The following is a 13,239-nucleotide window of genomic DNA, read 5'->3' as shown; positions in this document are numbered from 1 at the left end:
GTGGGAGTGAATGATATTTTCAGTACCCAGTGGAGTGATAATTCACATCAATGAAAATAAAGATGATGTGTGTCGTGTGAACTAGAACTAAACGGATGTTTTTTTCCCACTCATGTTAGTCTAAAGATTGTGCTGAGGTTCAGAGAATGTTTGCTCCTTGACACCATATTCATTCTTACGAAGGGCCCCCGATTTCTCATCCATGTCAAAGTCTGAGCTGACCAATCAAACTCTGTGTCTGAAAGGTGACTGACGTTCACCTCTTTGACGTTTAAAAATTGTCTCTATTTACAAGGCTGTTAAGAAATTCGGCGAAAAGATTACAAATAAAAATAAAACTACACTTACTGATTAAAGCAGCTGTTTCTATTACTGGAGCAAGCCTAATCTCCTCAAAATGGCAGGTGAGGTGTTTTAATATTTGTCTGTAAATTCACGTGTGCAGTATTGTGTTGCAATTTGAGTCTGTCGATGTATCAGATGGTGTGGTGATCGCACCATTAACCCCGAGATCACTGGCAGCTCCACAAAATCCTGCATTCTTGATCCAGCCATTTTTAAGCTCAAAGGTTCTGCAATATTACTTCACTGTACTAATTCTACTCCTGTACCTGTCCAATTACTGTAATGATAATGTCATATTTGACAAGTGACCTGGTCAATATTTATCCCTTAACCAACATCACTAAAACAGATTATCTGGCCATTATCACATTGCTGTTTGTGGGATCTTGCTGTGAGTAATTTGACTGATGTGTTTCCTACATTACAACAGTCACTACACTTTAAAAAAAAGTAATCCATTGGGATGTCCTGAGGGTGCGAAAGGTGCCATTTAAATGCAAGTCCTTTCTTTCTTTTTGTATTATTAACGCGTACCTTTTTTCAGAATTTTAAGCAACAATAAAGTCTTAAGAATTTATGTTCTGCCTGTTCGACTGTGGCAAGCTGGAGCTATGGGTTCAGAATCCATCAGGAGTCATGCCTTCGGGTTAGCAATCCAGTGGGATTTAGGACCACCAAAATTTATTACAAAATGAAAAACATTTTCCCTCCAATCTCATGCCCCCACCCTCCGTTCTCTTGGAGTTGAGACTGATGTAAGTTTAAGTCAAAAATTGAAGCCTAAAAACTGTTATTTAAACCAATTTGGGGAATAAATGTGTGGTTTGACCTGATCGTGCGATTGGAGTCAGCGGGTTAAACGATGGGCTACAAATCGGGTGCCTGATAAGGAAACCCCTTGAGGGAACAGGGAGTCAGGCAGCAGTTTTCGCTCAGCGGTACTCGAAGGGTTAATATGGTGTTGAGCTCCTGGAGGTGGAATTAGTTTTGGGCAGTGGAGCAAAACAAACGATAACGAATCGGCCGCCTGCTTTACCCCCGCACGATTCTCTTTTTTTTGGTGTAAAGCTGATTCGCTATCGTCCATTCCGCTGAACATCAATTTCAGACCCCCCCAAACGCACAAACTATTCTTACAGATCGCGTCCATTGGGTCACACGGGGAACATTTGCTATTCTGCTCAACCGAAAGCTCCCGACACTTCACCCGAATGAACATTGACCATTTAACCATTAACCATTAACAGTGGGTGTTGGCGGGCGATTGGATTATTAGTCCAGGCTTCTAGATTACTAATCCAGTGACATAACCACAGGCAGATGCAAGTAGCTAGCTCACTGTCACTGGTGGGCTACCATCTGTGCAAAACCTTTATGAACGTGTATTAGTTTTTCTTTTTCCAGTTCCATTATTTCCTCTTCATTTTGCTATCAAGGCCTCTTGCTGATTCACAGACTCCTCCAGTCTGGAAGGTGTACAAATGAGCTGCCAACTTCTCCAAAACACAGCGGCATCTCTGCTAACAGCAGAGCTGGGAGCTTTCCAGACTCATTACAGGTGTGACTGGTGGATTTGAATGTCAAGACCGCACTGGGACACGAGCCAACTAGCAGTTCAGTTGCCTCGCTGAGGTGTGTAGGTGTAGGTTAATAGCATGGACCCAGCAACACATGAACAGTGAGAGGATGTGACGGCAAAATACCAACGAAAATGTAATTACTCCGCGTACAGCAGATACCGACACTATCAACAGTCTTTCAAAAAGAAATTCTGCCATCATTGGCAAAGGAAGGGTGAGCCTTGGGCCTAGTGGGAGCATTCCCACCCCAGAGTCAGAAGGTGCAGGGTTTGAGCCCCGCTCCAGACAGTCCCGGCGAGCAGACACCGGAGCTCCAGACAGTCCCGGCGAGCAGACACCGGAGCTCCAGACAGTCCCGGTGAGCAGACACCGGAGCTCCAGACAGTCCCGGCGAGCAGACACCGGAGCTCCAGACAGTCCCGGTGAGCAGACACCGGAGCTCCAGACAGTCCCGGTGAGCAGACACCGGAGCTCCAGACAGTCCCGGTGAGCAGACACCGGAGCTCCAGACAGTCCCGGCGAGTGGAGACCGGAGCTCCAGACAGGCCCGGCGAGCAGACACTGGAGCTCCAGACAGGCCCGGGGAGTGGAGGCCGGAGCTCCAGACAGTCCCATCGAGCGGAGACCGGAGCTCCAGACAGTCCTGGCGAGTGGGGGCCGGAGCTCCAGACAGTCCCTGGCGAGTGGGGGCCGGAGCTCCAGACAGTCCTGGCGAGTGGGGGCCGGAGCTCCAGACAGTCCTAGCGAGTGGGGGCCGGAGCTCCAGACAGTCCTGGCGAGTGGGGGCCGGAGCTCCAGACAGTCCTGGCGAGTGGGGGCCGGAGCTCCAGACAGTCCTGGCGAGTGGGGGCCGGAGCTCCAGACAGTCCCCGGCGAGTGGGGGCTGGAGCTCCAGACAGTCCTGGCGAGTGAGGGCTGGAGCTTGAGCTCTGAATTGGGGGTTGACTTCCTGTGGGATTCTCGTGTCCAGTGGGTGTGGGTGGCCCCTCCATCTTGGGTTGTGGGAGCCCCTAAAACCCTCCCTCCGTAGAGTACTAACCCCTCCTATCGGCCGGTATAAAGATGGTTACGGCCGTGGAGGGAGCGTTCACACCACGGCCTGTCAGACTGTTAATCAGCCTGTGAATCCTCCCACTGCTTCCCACTGTTCTTCAAGGGAAGAGGGTGAAGATATGAAATGTTGACGATAAGCTACATCAGCACAAACTCCAAGATGGAGGATCAACTGGGTTTGTTTACTCCAATGTATTCAGGGTTGCTGAGGTTGAGGAGTTTGATCAGAGAGGGAGTGCAGTAGGGCCAAGGGAGGCCTGGTTTACCCAGACCCCCTCTCATGTTACATGCCCATACCGAGCTGCTACCTGTGGGTTCACTGTCCATGATAGCTGCTGTCACAGGAGTTTCCCACCACATACAACCCAGTAATCAAATAGAAAAGGAAGAACTCGCATTTATATAGCGCCTTTCACAACCTCAGGACGTCCCAAAGTGATTCACAACCAATGAAGTGTGCTCACTGTTGTAATGTAGGAAACGCGGCAGCCAATTTGTGCACAGCAAGATCCCACAAACAGCAACGTGATAATGATCAGATGATCTGTGTTAGATGTTGGTTGAGGGATAAATATTGGCCAGGACACCGGGGAGAACTCCCCCTGCTTTTCTTCGAACAGTGCCATGGGATCTTTTACACCCACCCGAGAGGGCAGACGGAGCCTCGGTTTATCATCTCATCCGAAAGACGGCACCTCCGACAGTGCAGCACCCCCTCCCTAGATTATGTGCTCAAGTCTCTGGAGTGGGACCCACAAAATATAAATATACTGAAGGCTCCTGCAAGATGTGATAAGCAGGCCTGTGTTACAGGAGTGCCTGGAAGAAGCAGCTCTCTATTTTAAACTGTGTGGATATAGCGAGTGCGCCACTATAACTGAAATAGCATTTATGAAACTTTTCTGTTTTCCAATTTATGATAAATGGAACATGAAACAGGGCAAAGATTCTCAGAGAGATAGTCGGTAGAAGGGAAATAGAATTAGAAGTTCTGGCAGTAGATAAGGACGGTTGGCCAGCAGTGAGTTTGATGAGTGACCCCACTCAGTGTTTCCTGAGGAAGCTGAATGGAACATTCACACAGCCATAAAACACTCGTGCTACCCATACAGTTACATTAGGTTAAATATTACATCCATCATTCAAAGGGCATTCTACAGAGGAAAGGTGTTACAAATTTTGAGACTATATAGTCTTGTAATTCAGACTTTGTAGATGAGGCAGTGAAGTGTAAGAAACAATACATAGGGAGAGAAGGAAGATGTTTAACCACAGGGGCTGCAGTGTGTACCATCCACAGGATGCACTGCAGCAACTCGCCAAGGCTTCATCCACAGCAAACCCGCCACCTCCACCACTTAGAAGGACAAGGGCAGCAGGTGCACGGGAACACCACCACCTCCAAATTCCCCTCCAACTCACACGCAATCCCGACTTAGACATTTATCGCCGTTCCTTCGTTGCTGGGTCAAAATCCTGGAACTCTCTCCCTAACAGTGTTATGGGAGAACCTTCACCACATGGACTGCAGCGGTTCAGGAAGAAGGCGGCTCACCACCTTCTCAAGGGCAACTAGGGATGGGCAATAAATGCCGGCCTCGCCAGCAACACACATATTCCGGGTATGTATAAAAAAGAGCTGATCACATATATTTTGAACCTCTCTTTAGGCCTGACCCTTACTGGTTGTTCTCTAGCTACGAGCTGGTCTTTAAATAGCCGGTGTACGGTGCTTTTATATGGACAAAGTGCCTTCAGCAACAGGCTAACGGTAATACCCCTCCCCCACACGCTGCCGGCATCCACCAAAGAGGCCAAGTCTGAGGCTCTGATGCCATCCAGGACCCAAAATGTCATGGGTCCTGAGAGCTCCTTTTAGACAAAGTGCCTTCTTTTTATTGGTGCTGCGATGAACCCAACAAGGACTGATGACATATTTGCAAAAGCAAACGGGGAGAGGGGCACTCGTAAATCACCTGCCATCCTACCATCAAACATAACATCACTTCGGACTACCACAGGGTGCTTTCTCTCTGACTTTCCCTGCTCTCCAAGTGCAGGAACAGCTAACCTCACACTGCCCATCATCCAAATGGTTAGCCACTCCATAGAGGAACACAGGCCCAGTCACAATCCCACCTCTTTCATCAAATCCCTGCTTAATGTAATCTGCTTAAAACCACAAGGTTGGGTTTTATGTTCGAGTGCAACTTATATCGTAACTTGTTGTGATAAGGGTCGGAGAGGGAGCCCAATCACCTTTGAAGGAGATGTTAGCTAGGCCATTTAGGAGGGAAATCAGGAAGCACTTTCTTCACACAAAGTGGATATCTGGAACTCTCTCCCCCAAAAAGGCTGTGGATGCTGGGGGTCAATTGGAACTTTCAAGGCTGAGATCGATGGATTTTTGTTGGGTAAGGGTATCAAGGAACGTGGAGCAAAGATGGGTAAATGGAGTTAAGGTACAGATCAGGCTTGATCTAATTGAATGGCGGAACAGGCTCGAGGGGCTGAATGGCCTCCTCCTGTTCCTATGTCCCTGTGAGCTGCATGGATCAAAATGCCTCATTTCAAGGGTGGTGTCGGACAGTGCAACCCGTGCAAGGTGCAGGGGACCCCGAGCGGAACCAGTGATAGTGTTTAGTATCACATTATAGTAAAATGTGGGGGTCCCAAACCAACCTTCGCAGGGTTCCCCGCAAGGCAAACACCACTCCTGCCTCACTTATATGTACAGCTTGTGGCCGTAGTGAAATTAGTCACCCACGCCTCAGTGGTATCACTCTCGCCTCTGAATCAGAAGGGTGTGCCTTCAAGCCCCACCCCAGGGACTTGAGCATAAAATCTAGGTTGATAACCCAGTACACTACTGAGGGAGTGCTGCACTGTCAGAGGTGTCGTCTTTCAGAGGAGACGTTAAACCGAAGCCCCGTCTGCCCTCTCAGTTGGACGTAAAAGATCCCATGGCACTATTTTGAAGAAGAGCAGGGGAGTTTTCCCCGGCGTCCTGACCAATATTTATCCCTCAAACAACACCACCAAAAACAGACTAAATAACTGGTCATCTATCTCATTGCTGTTTGTGAGACCTTGCTGAGTGCAATTTGGCATTTGCCTACATTCCAACAGTAACCATACGTCAAAAGTAACTGGCTGTTAAGTGTGTTGAGATGCCCTTAGTACGTGAAAGGCTCTTTTATAAACACGGCTTCATCTTTCTAAGTAACATCCAGAAACTCCCGAACAAAGATCAAACTCAGTGCGTTGCTAAACTGTCAGAAATATTAATTTGGTGATGAATCTGAGGCTGTTTCAGCTTTGTGAAGTGATGTGGAAGACATGTTAAAGTGCTGCTTGTGAATGTTTGTTGGGCCTGCTGTGAGCACAGCTTAACAGTGCTGACGTTTCACACATAGCTTGACTTCTCGAGCTTTGGCTGCACCGTGTGAAGCCATGTCACTCTCGCACAGGCTGCACTGGGGCCTGATGCTAGGCCCAAACCTTGTAAGCCTGTTCGTTGCGTCCATGCAATTGATAAAGATCCTGATACTTCGGAGCAATTTTACACAGCAGCTCACGGTCTCTCCGCACGTGCTTCGATCTGCCGAAGGTTGATCGTTAGCAAGTACATCTCTATCATACGTCTTTCACCCATTTCTATAATGTTCCCTGGAAAGGAATGTGTGGAATTCAAACAAGGAAAAAAATCATTCAACTGTAGTGGGCATCACAGTCGAGTCTGATCCTGACCTCACCCATTCTTCAGCATGATAGTAATCGGGAACGGGAATGGTTACAAGGTTCGGGTCTTGCCTTCGATATTCTCCTGGTTTGATGATGCTGGTCACTCCCATAAATGGTCTGGTTGTCTTACAACCAGGAGTGCGTCCGTATCCCGCAAATATCTAACTAAACGATGACGTGACCCTCGGGTGTAACAAAATGCCTCCCCCGGCCCAACCCCGGGCTTCTGATCTGAACAGGATATTCGTGTCTTAATCGCATGTGATTCTTCAATTTCTTCAAAGAAAACACACGGTGAGACAAGTCCAGATATGAGTCATTAAACCTGCTTCAGCTCGTAGTGAGGAGACAGGGAGAGCAACAGTTCTGATCAGATTCATTTGGTTCAGTCAGTGCAATGTGTCTTCACTAAATGATGCGAAATAATGAATATCAGTGGGTAATCTTGTTTGACTTAAACAAAATAACTCCTAATCGACCTTCTGCATTCCCTTTCCGAGCCTGGCCATTGTCTAACCCCTAAAAGCAGATGCTAGGATGGCAGTGCGCGATTAACCCGTGCCCATTCATCGCGATGCAGGCAGCGTGAAACATTCGTGCTGCCTGCTGATTTCAATGATTGCTGCGGCAATCACCAGAGCTACCTGCGCTGTTGATTGGCTGCGTGCATCAGCAGGAGGCCCCAATATTGGGAGTGGCTAGCGCTACTTAAAGGCAGCCTGCACCTCTTAAAGGAGAGGTGTACTGTGGCTGCAGCAAGTGGTGGAAGTCAATTGGGAATGAATCTGTGCTGCAATATATTGAAGAATGGCCGGGCCTGCGAGAGAGCGTCCACCAAGGTTCTCTGATGATGCACTAGAGGCTTTGGTAGAAGATGTGAGAGAAGGAGGGGTATCCTATATCTGCAGTGGGGGGCAAGAGGCCCTCCAGACATATGCTCTCGAGGCAGTGGGAGGCAGTAGCTACAGAAAAGGCTGACAAGCATACACAACCAAATGCTTGGTGCACTGGAAAGAGGGAATGAGATGAATCTTTTTCTGAGAGCATACAGAGCCTCGGTGTACTGCGGTGCACTGCAAACTGCGAGATGTTGCTTCTATCTCCAGCAGCCTGAAAGGAGCCAGAGCTGTAAAAATTAAGCACCATGGTTACATTGACAGCCACTGGCAGTGCTGTTCTTGCCCTGCTCTGAGGCTGCAGTTGTGTTTGCAGCAGTTGACAAATTTCAGTCACGACCTCTTTGGTGAACCGTAGCCTTCGGATGCACTGGTCATCGCTGAAGTTGAGGTAAGAGAATTAGTCCCTGAAAACCCTTGTTGGATATGGCCTCCTGCTGAGTGCCCTGTGCCTCCTCCTCCTCCCTCTTCTAGCAGCTTGTCCTGCTCTGCATAGCCTCTCTTCATTCTCTTAGTTATGTTCAATTCTCAGAGGAAGCCATAGCAGGCCACCCATGTCTGGAAGCAATTTTTTTTCAGGACACTATTTTGAATCCCACTGCAAGACCAGCCAGTCCACTCTCTATGGAATATTGAAACTTTATCCAAGTATAGGAAACTTCCAAAAACAGGTACAATTGCACCAGCAGCCAGAAGAAATAATTTATCAAATAACCTGTAAATCCTGCATGATCCCTTTAAATAGCACTGGTGGGGGGTCCTCCATGCTGCTTAAGACCTGTTCAGCTGTGCGAGGTTAAGACAGTGCGTTGGCTGGAGCGGGGAGTTCCAAAATAGCAGCGGTCCCTTTAAATCAGCGTTGCACACTGATCTACATCATAATCTCCCTCCTCGACATGCTGCCGGCATTTGTTATGTGAGTGTGCGCAAATGCCTTTACCAAGATGGCGTCCTGCGCACTTCACGTTGTAAGTGTGCGCGCTCATTTCGGACGCCATTTTCGGGGCTTAGGTGTCCGCACAGCGCCTACACAACGGGAGCTACACAGCCCAATTCCGTCCCCAATGGGTGTGAAGTGTTTATTGATTGCTGAGGCTAATGAATTGATTATTATTTACAGTCTATGGTGAAACAACATCAAAGCTTAGCTCATTGGTATTTTCACTACCTATTGTGTCAGTGCCATTTTTTTTTAAACTTGTGTGAATTCACTTTGCATTTAAACACCAACATTTAAAAGTAACACATTTTTTCTAATCTGGAAAAACAGTCAATAAATCCTAAAATGTGACAAGAGCCCTGACTGATGTTTCCCCTCCTTAGCCCAGAAGTGTGAAACAACCAGCAGCTCAGTTATGACCTGCAAACTCAGTACCGACCAGGGAGCGAACCTGAAACTTTCCTGACCGCAAAGAACTGATGGCATTGTCTCCCTGGCCTTTGTCTCAGGCTGAACCAGACTGTTCGCAACCCTGGCCTCCTATTTGACCCTGAGCTGAGTTTCCAACCCCATACCCTCTCCATCACCAAGACCGCCTACTTCCACCTCCATAACATCGTCAGTCTCCGCCCTTGCCTCAGCCCATCTGCTGCTGAAACCCTCACCCAATGATGGATCTCTGGTGGATTGGGGGAGGGAGGCGTGAGAGGTCTGGCAAACTTCTAAACCAGGCCGGGACCTCCAACAAGAAGAATATCACCTTCCAATCTCGTGGGGTCCTGGTGCAGATGGGACTTCAGTCTGCCACAAACATGGCCCCTGACTTCGGGGGTGGCTGGGCCGAGGGGAGGGGTTTCCCTGGGCCGAGGGGAGGGGTTTCCCTGGGCCGAGGGGAGGGGCTTCCCTGGGCCGAGGGGAGGGGTTTCCCTGGGCCGAGGGGAGGGGTTTCCCTGGGCCGAGGGGAGGGGTTTGCCATGCCGTGAGCTTCCTCCATCTGTGACTCCCTACTGCTCAGCACTCTAGATGCCAGTGTGAACTTGCCATACGGTCAGTTCAGCAGTGGAACAGGGGCCCACCTGGTGGTCCATGCCTGGAGCCCCTGGTAGATTGCCATTACAGAGTCCTTTTGGTCCCCTTATAGAGGGGGCCGATTGGCCACCATGTTAAAAATGACTGGAACGGGTGTTGGTCATGTGATATATAGTTTCAGTAAGTTTGAAGTATTACCGTAATGATGTGACCATTGTTGTGTTAAGGCTGCAGTGAGGCTGTGGTAAACAGGAGGAAACACATTCCAGGTCCTAAACTACCTGTAAGTGATGCAATGCCAGATCAACTAATCCACAATAAACTATTCCTACTGGGAACATCTCCCTCAAAGGCTCTATGAAGACATCTGGATGTCAGATAAGGACAGTATTGGGATAGGCTGTCATGGGCCCTTTAGTTGAATTGTCTACCAATAGTCTATCAATACTCATTGTCTAGGCTCACCTATGGGTGGCCCCAAATGGCAACTGTGGACTCACACCCCAGCAAAGAATCAACAGCCCAGATTTTGCTGTCCAAATAATGGTGAGGCTAATGGCGATCACTGTTATTTAAGAATAAATGATACATATACTTCAGGCGAGGAGCAGACGCGCGGTTAAATGCCAATATCCAAAAGTTGCTGTCCGAGTTGTACCACTCCCTCGTTAGCTTCATGAAAATGGCATCTCACTGTCTGCCTCACCATTGACGGGCATTGAATGGAATGAAGTTGCTGTATTTCCGTGGTAGATACGAACTAAACTCACCGCAGAAAGTCAAGTCTTGTCATTTCACGCATAAGTCCCCTTTTAACAACATGATAATTGTGAATTAATGCCAATCAACCTCTCTGGCACTGAAAATTAACTATTACAAGTGTGGAATCTCATTCCTTCAGGTATTAATTGTTGGAGATTTTAAAAATGTCAAATTAAAAAAATGTAAGTTTTGTTTTTACTTTTCCTTTCTGTCTCTTTTCTCTCTCTCTCTCTTAATCCAATCTTTATTTCCCTCTCTTTATTTCTCTTTCTGTACCTGATTTAACGGTGAATTTGCCCCCTTTAATTCACACTCCCTCCTCAGTCCTTGCGCTGTTTATTTCCCAATCCTTCACTCTGATTGTTTAAGGAGATACCCAGTTGCTTGCCCCGTTCACTCAGGTCCCAGATACCCTGATTCCCTCACTGCCCTGTTATCAGCTCGAACTTTCAGTAACTCGCCATGCAAAAAAATGTAAAAACCCAAACATGCGAAGGCAAGTCTAACTAATGCCGTTAGATGTCCTGTTACAGCAAAACCTGGGCATAGAAACATAGAAAATAGGAGCAGGAGTAGGCCATTTGGCCCTTCGAGCCTGCTCCGCCATTCAATATGATCATGGCTGATCCTCTATCTCAATACCATATTCCCGCTCTCTCCCCATACCCCTTGATGCCTTTTGTGTCTAGAAATCTATCTAGCTCCTTCTTAAATATATTCAGTGACTTGGCCTCCACAGCCTTCTGTGGTAGAGAATTCCACAGGTTCACCACCCTCTGAGTGAAGAAATTTCTCCTCATCTCAGTCCTAAATGTCCTACCCCATATCCTGAGACTGTGACCCCTCGTTCTGGACCCCCCAGCCAGGGGAAACATCCTCCCTGCATCCAGTCTGTCTAGCCCTGTCAGAATTTTATACGTTTCAATGAGATCCCCTCTCATTCTTCTAAACTCGAGTGAGTACAGGCCGAGTCAACCCAATCTCTCCTCATTACCTTTAGTGAATAAAAAGGGATGTAGACTGGTAGAGATACAGAAGTCAATCTCGGACTAGACATCTCTTTGCTAATAGAGTCATAGAAGGCATTCGACAAGGTGCCACATAAAAGATTATTACTTAAGATAAAAAATCACGGGATTGGGGGTAATATTCTGGCATGGGTGGAGGATTGGTTATCGAACAGGAAGCAGAGAGTTGGGATAAATGGTTCATTTTCGGACTGGCAACCAGTAACCAGTGGTGTTCCACAGGGGTCGGTGCTGGGTCCCCAACTCTTTACAATCTATATTAACGATTTGGAGGAGGGGACCGAGTGCAACATATCAAAATTTGCAGATGATACAAAGATGGGAGGGAAAGTAGAGAGTGAGGAGGACATAAAAAACCTGCAAGGGGATATAGACAGGCTGGGTGAGTGGGCGGAGATTTGGCAGATGCAATATAATATTGGAAAATGTGAGGTTATGCACTTTGGCAGGAAAAATCAGAGAGCAAGTTATTTTCTTAATGGCGAGAGACTGGAAAGTACTGCAGTACAAAGGGATCTGGGGGTCCTAGTGCAAGAAAATCAAAAAGTTAGTATGCAGGTGCAGCAGGTGATCAAGAAAGCCAACGGAATGTTGGCTTTTATTGCTAGGGGGATAGAATATAAAAACAAGGAGGTATTGCTGCAGTTATATAAGGTATTGGTGAGACCGCACCTGGAATACTGCATACAGTTTTGGTGTCCATACTTAAGAAAAGACATACTTGCTCTCGAGGCAGTACAAAGAAGGTTCACTCGGTTAATCCCGGGGATGAGGGGGCGGACATATGAGGAGAGGTTGAGTAGATTGGGACTCTACTCATTGGAGTTCAGAAGAATGAGAGGCGATCTTATTGAAACATATAAGATTGTGAAGGGTCTTGATCGGGTGGATGCAGTAAGGATGTTCCCAAAGATGGGTGAAACTAGAACTAGGGGGCATAATCTTAGAATAAGGGGCTGCTCTTTCAAAACTGAGATGAGGAGAAACTTCTTCACTCAGAGGGTGGTAGGTCTGTGGAATTTGCTGCCCCAGGAAGCTGTGGAAGCTACATCATTAGATAAATTTAAAACAGAAATAGACAGTTTCCTAGAAGTAAAGGGAATTAGGGGTTATGGGGAGCGGGCAGGAAATTGGACATGAAGCTGAGTTCGGATCGGTCAATGCCCTGTGGGTGGCGGAGAGGGCCCAGGGGCTGTGTGGCCGGGTCCTGCTCCGACTTCTTGTGTTCTTTAGATTTGTGGTTGGGATCAGATCAGCCATGATCTTATTGAATGGCGGAGCAGGCTCGAGGGGCCGATTGGCCTACTCCTGCTCCAATTTCTTATGTTCTTATGTTCTTATGTAGTTATACAGCACGGATAGAGGCCCTTCGGCCCATCATGTCCGTGCCGGCCATCAGCCCTGTCTACTCTAATCCCATATTCCAGCATTTGGTCCGTAGCCTTGTATGCTATGGCATTTCAAGTGCTCATCCAAATGCTTCTTGAATGTTGTGAGGGTTCCTGCTTCCACAACCCTTTCGGGCAGTGAGTTCTAGACTCCAACCACCCTCTGGGTGAAAAAGTTCTTTCTCAAATCCCCTCTGAACCTCCCGCCTTTTACCTTGAATCTATGTCCCCTTGTTATAGAACCCTCAACGAAGGGAAAAAGCTCCTTAGTATCCATCCTATCTGTGCCCCTCATAATTTTGTACACCTCAATCATGTCCCCCCTCAGCCTCCTCTGCTCCAAGGAAAACAAACCCAATCTTCCCAGTCTCTCTTCATAGCTGAAGCGCTCCAGCCCTGGTAACATCCTGGTGAATCTCCTCTGCACCCTCTCCAAAGCGATCACATCCTTCCTGTAGTGTGGCGACCAGAACT

The sequence above is a fragment of the Heptranchias perlo genome, chromosome 28 (assembly GCF_035084215.1).
Source record: "Heptranchias perlo isolate sHepPer1 chromosome 28, sHepPer1.hap1, whole genome shotgun sequence".
NCBI lineage: Eukaryota > Metazoa > Chordata > Chondrichthyes > Hexanchiformes > Hexanchidae > Heptranchias > Heptranchias perlo.
The sequence above is the reverse complement of the archived record's forward strand: the minus strand, read 5'-3'. Positions refer to the sequence as shown.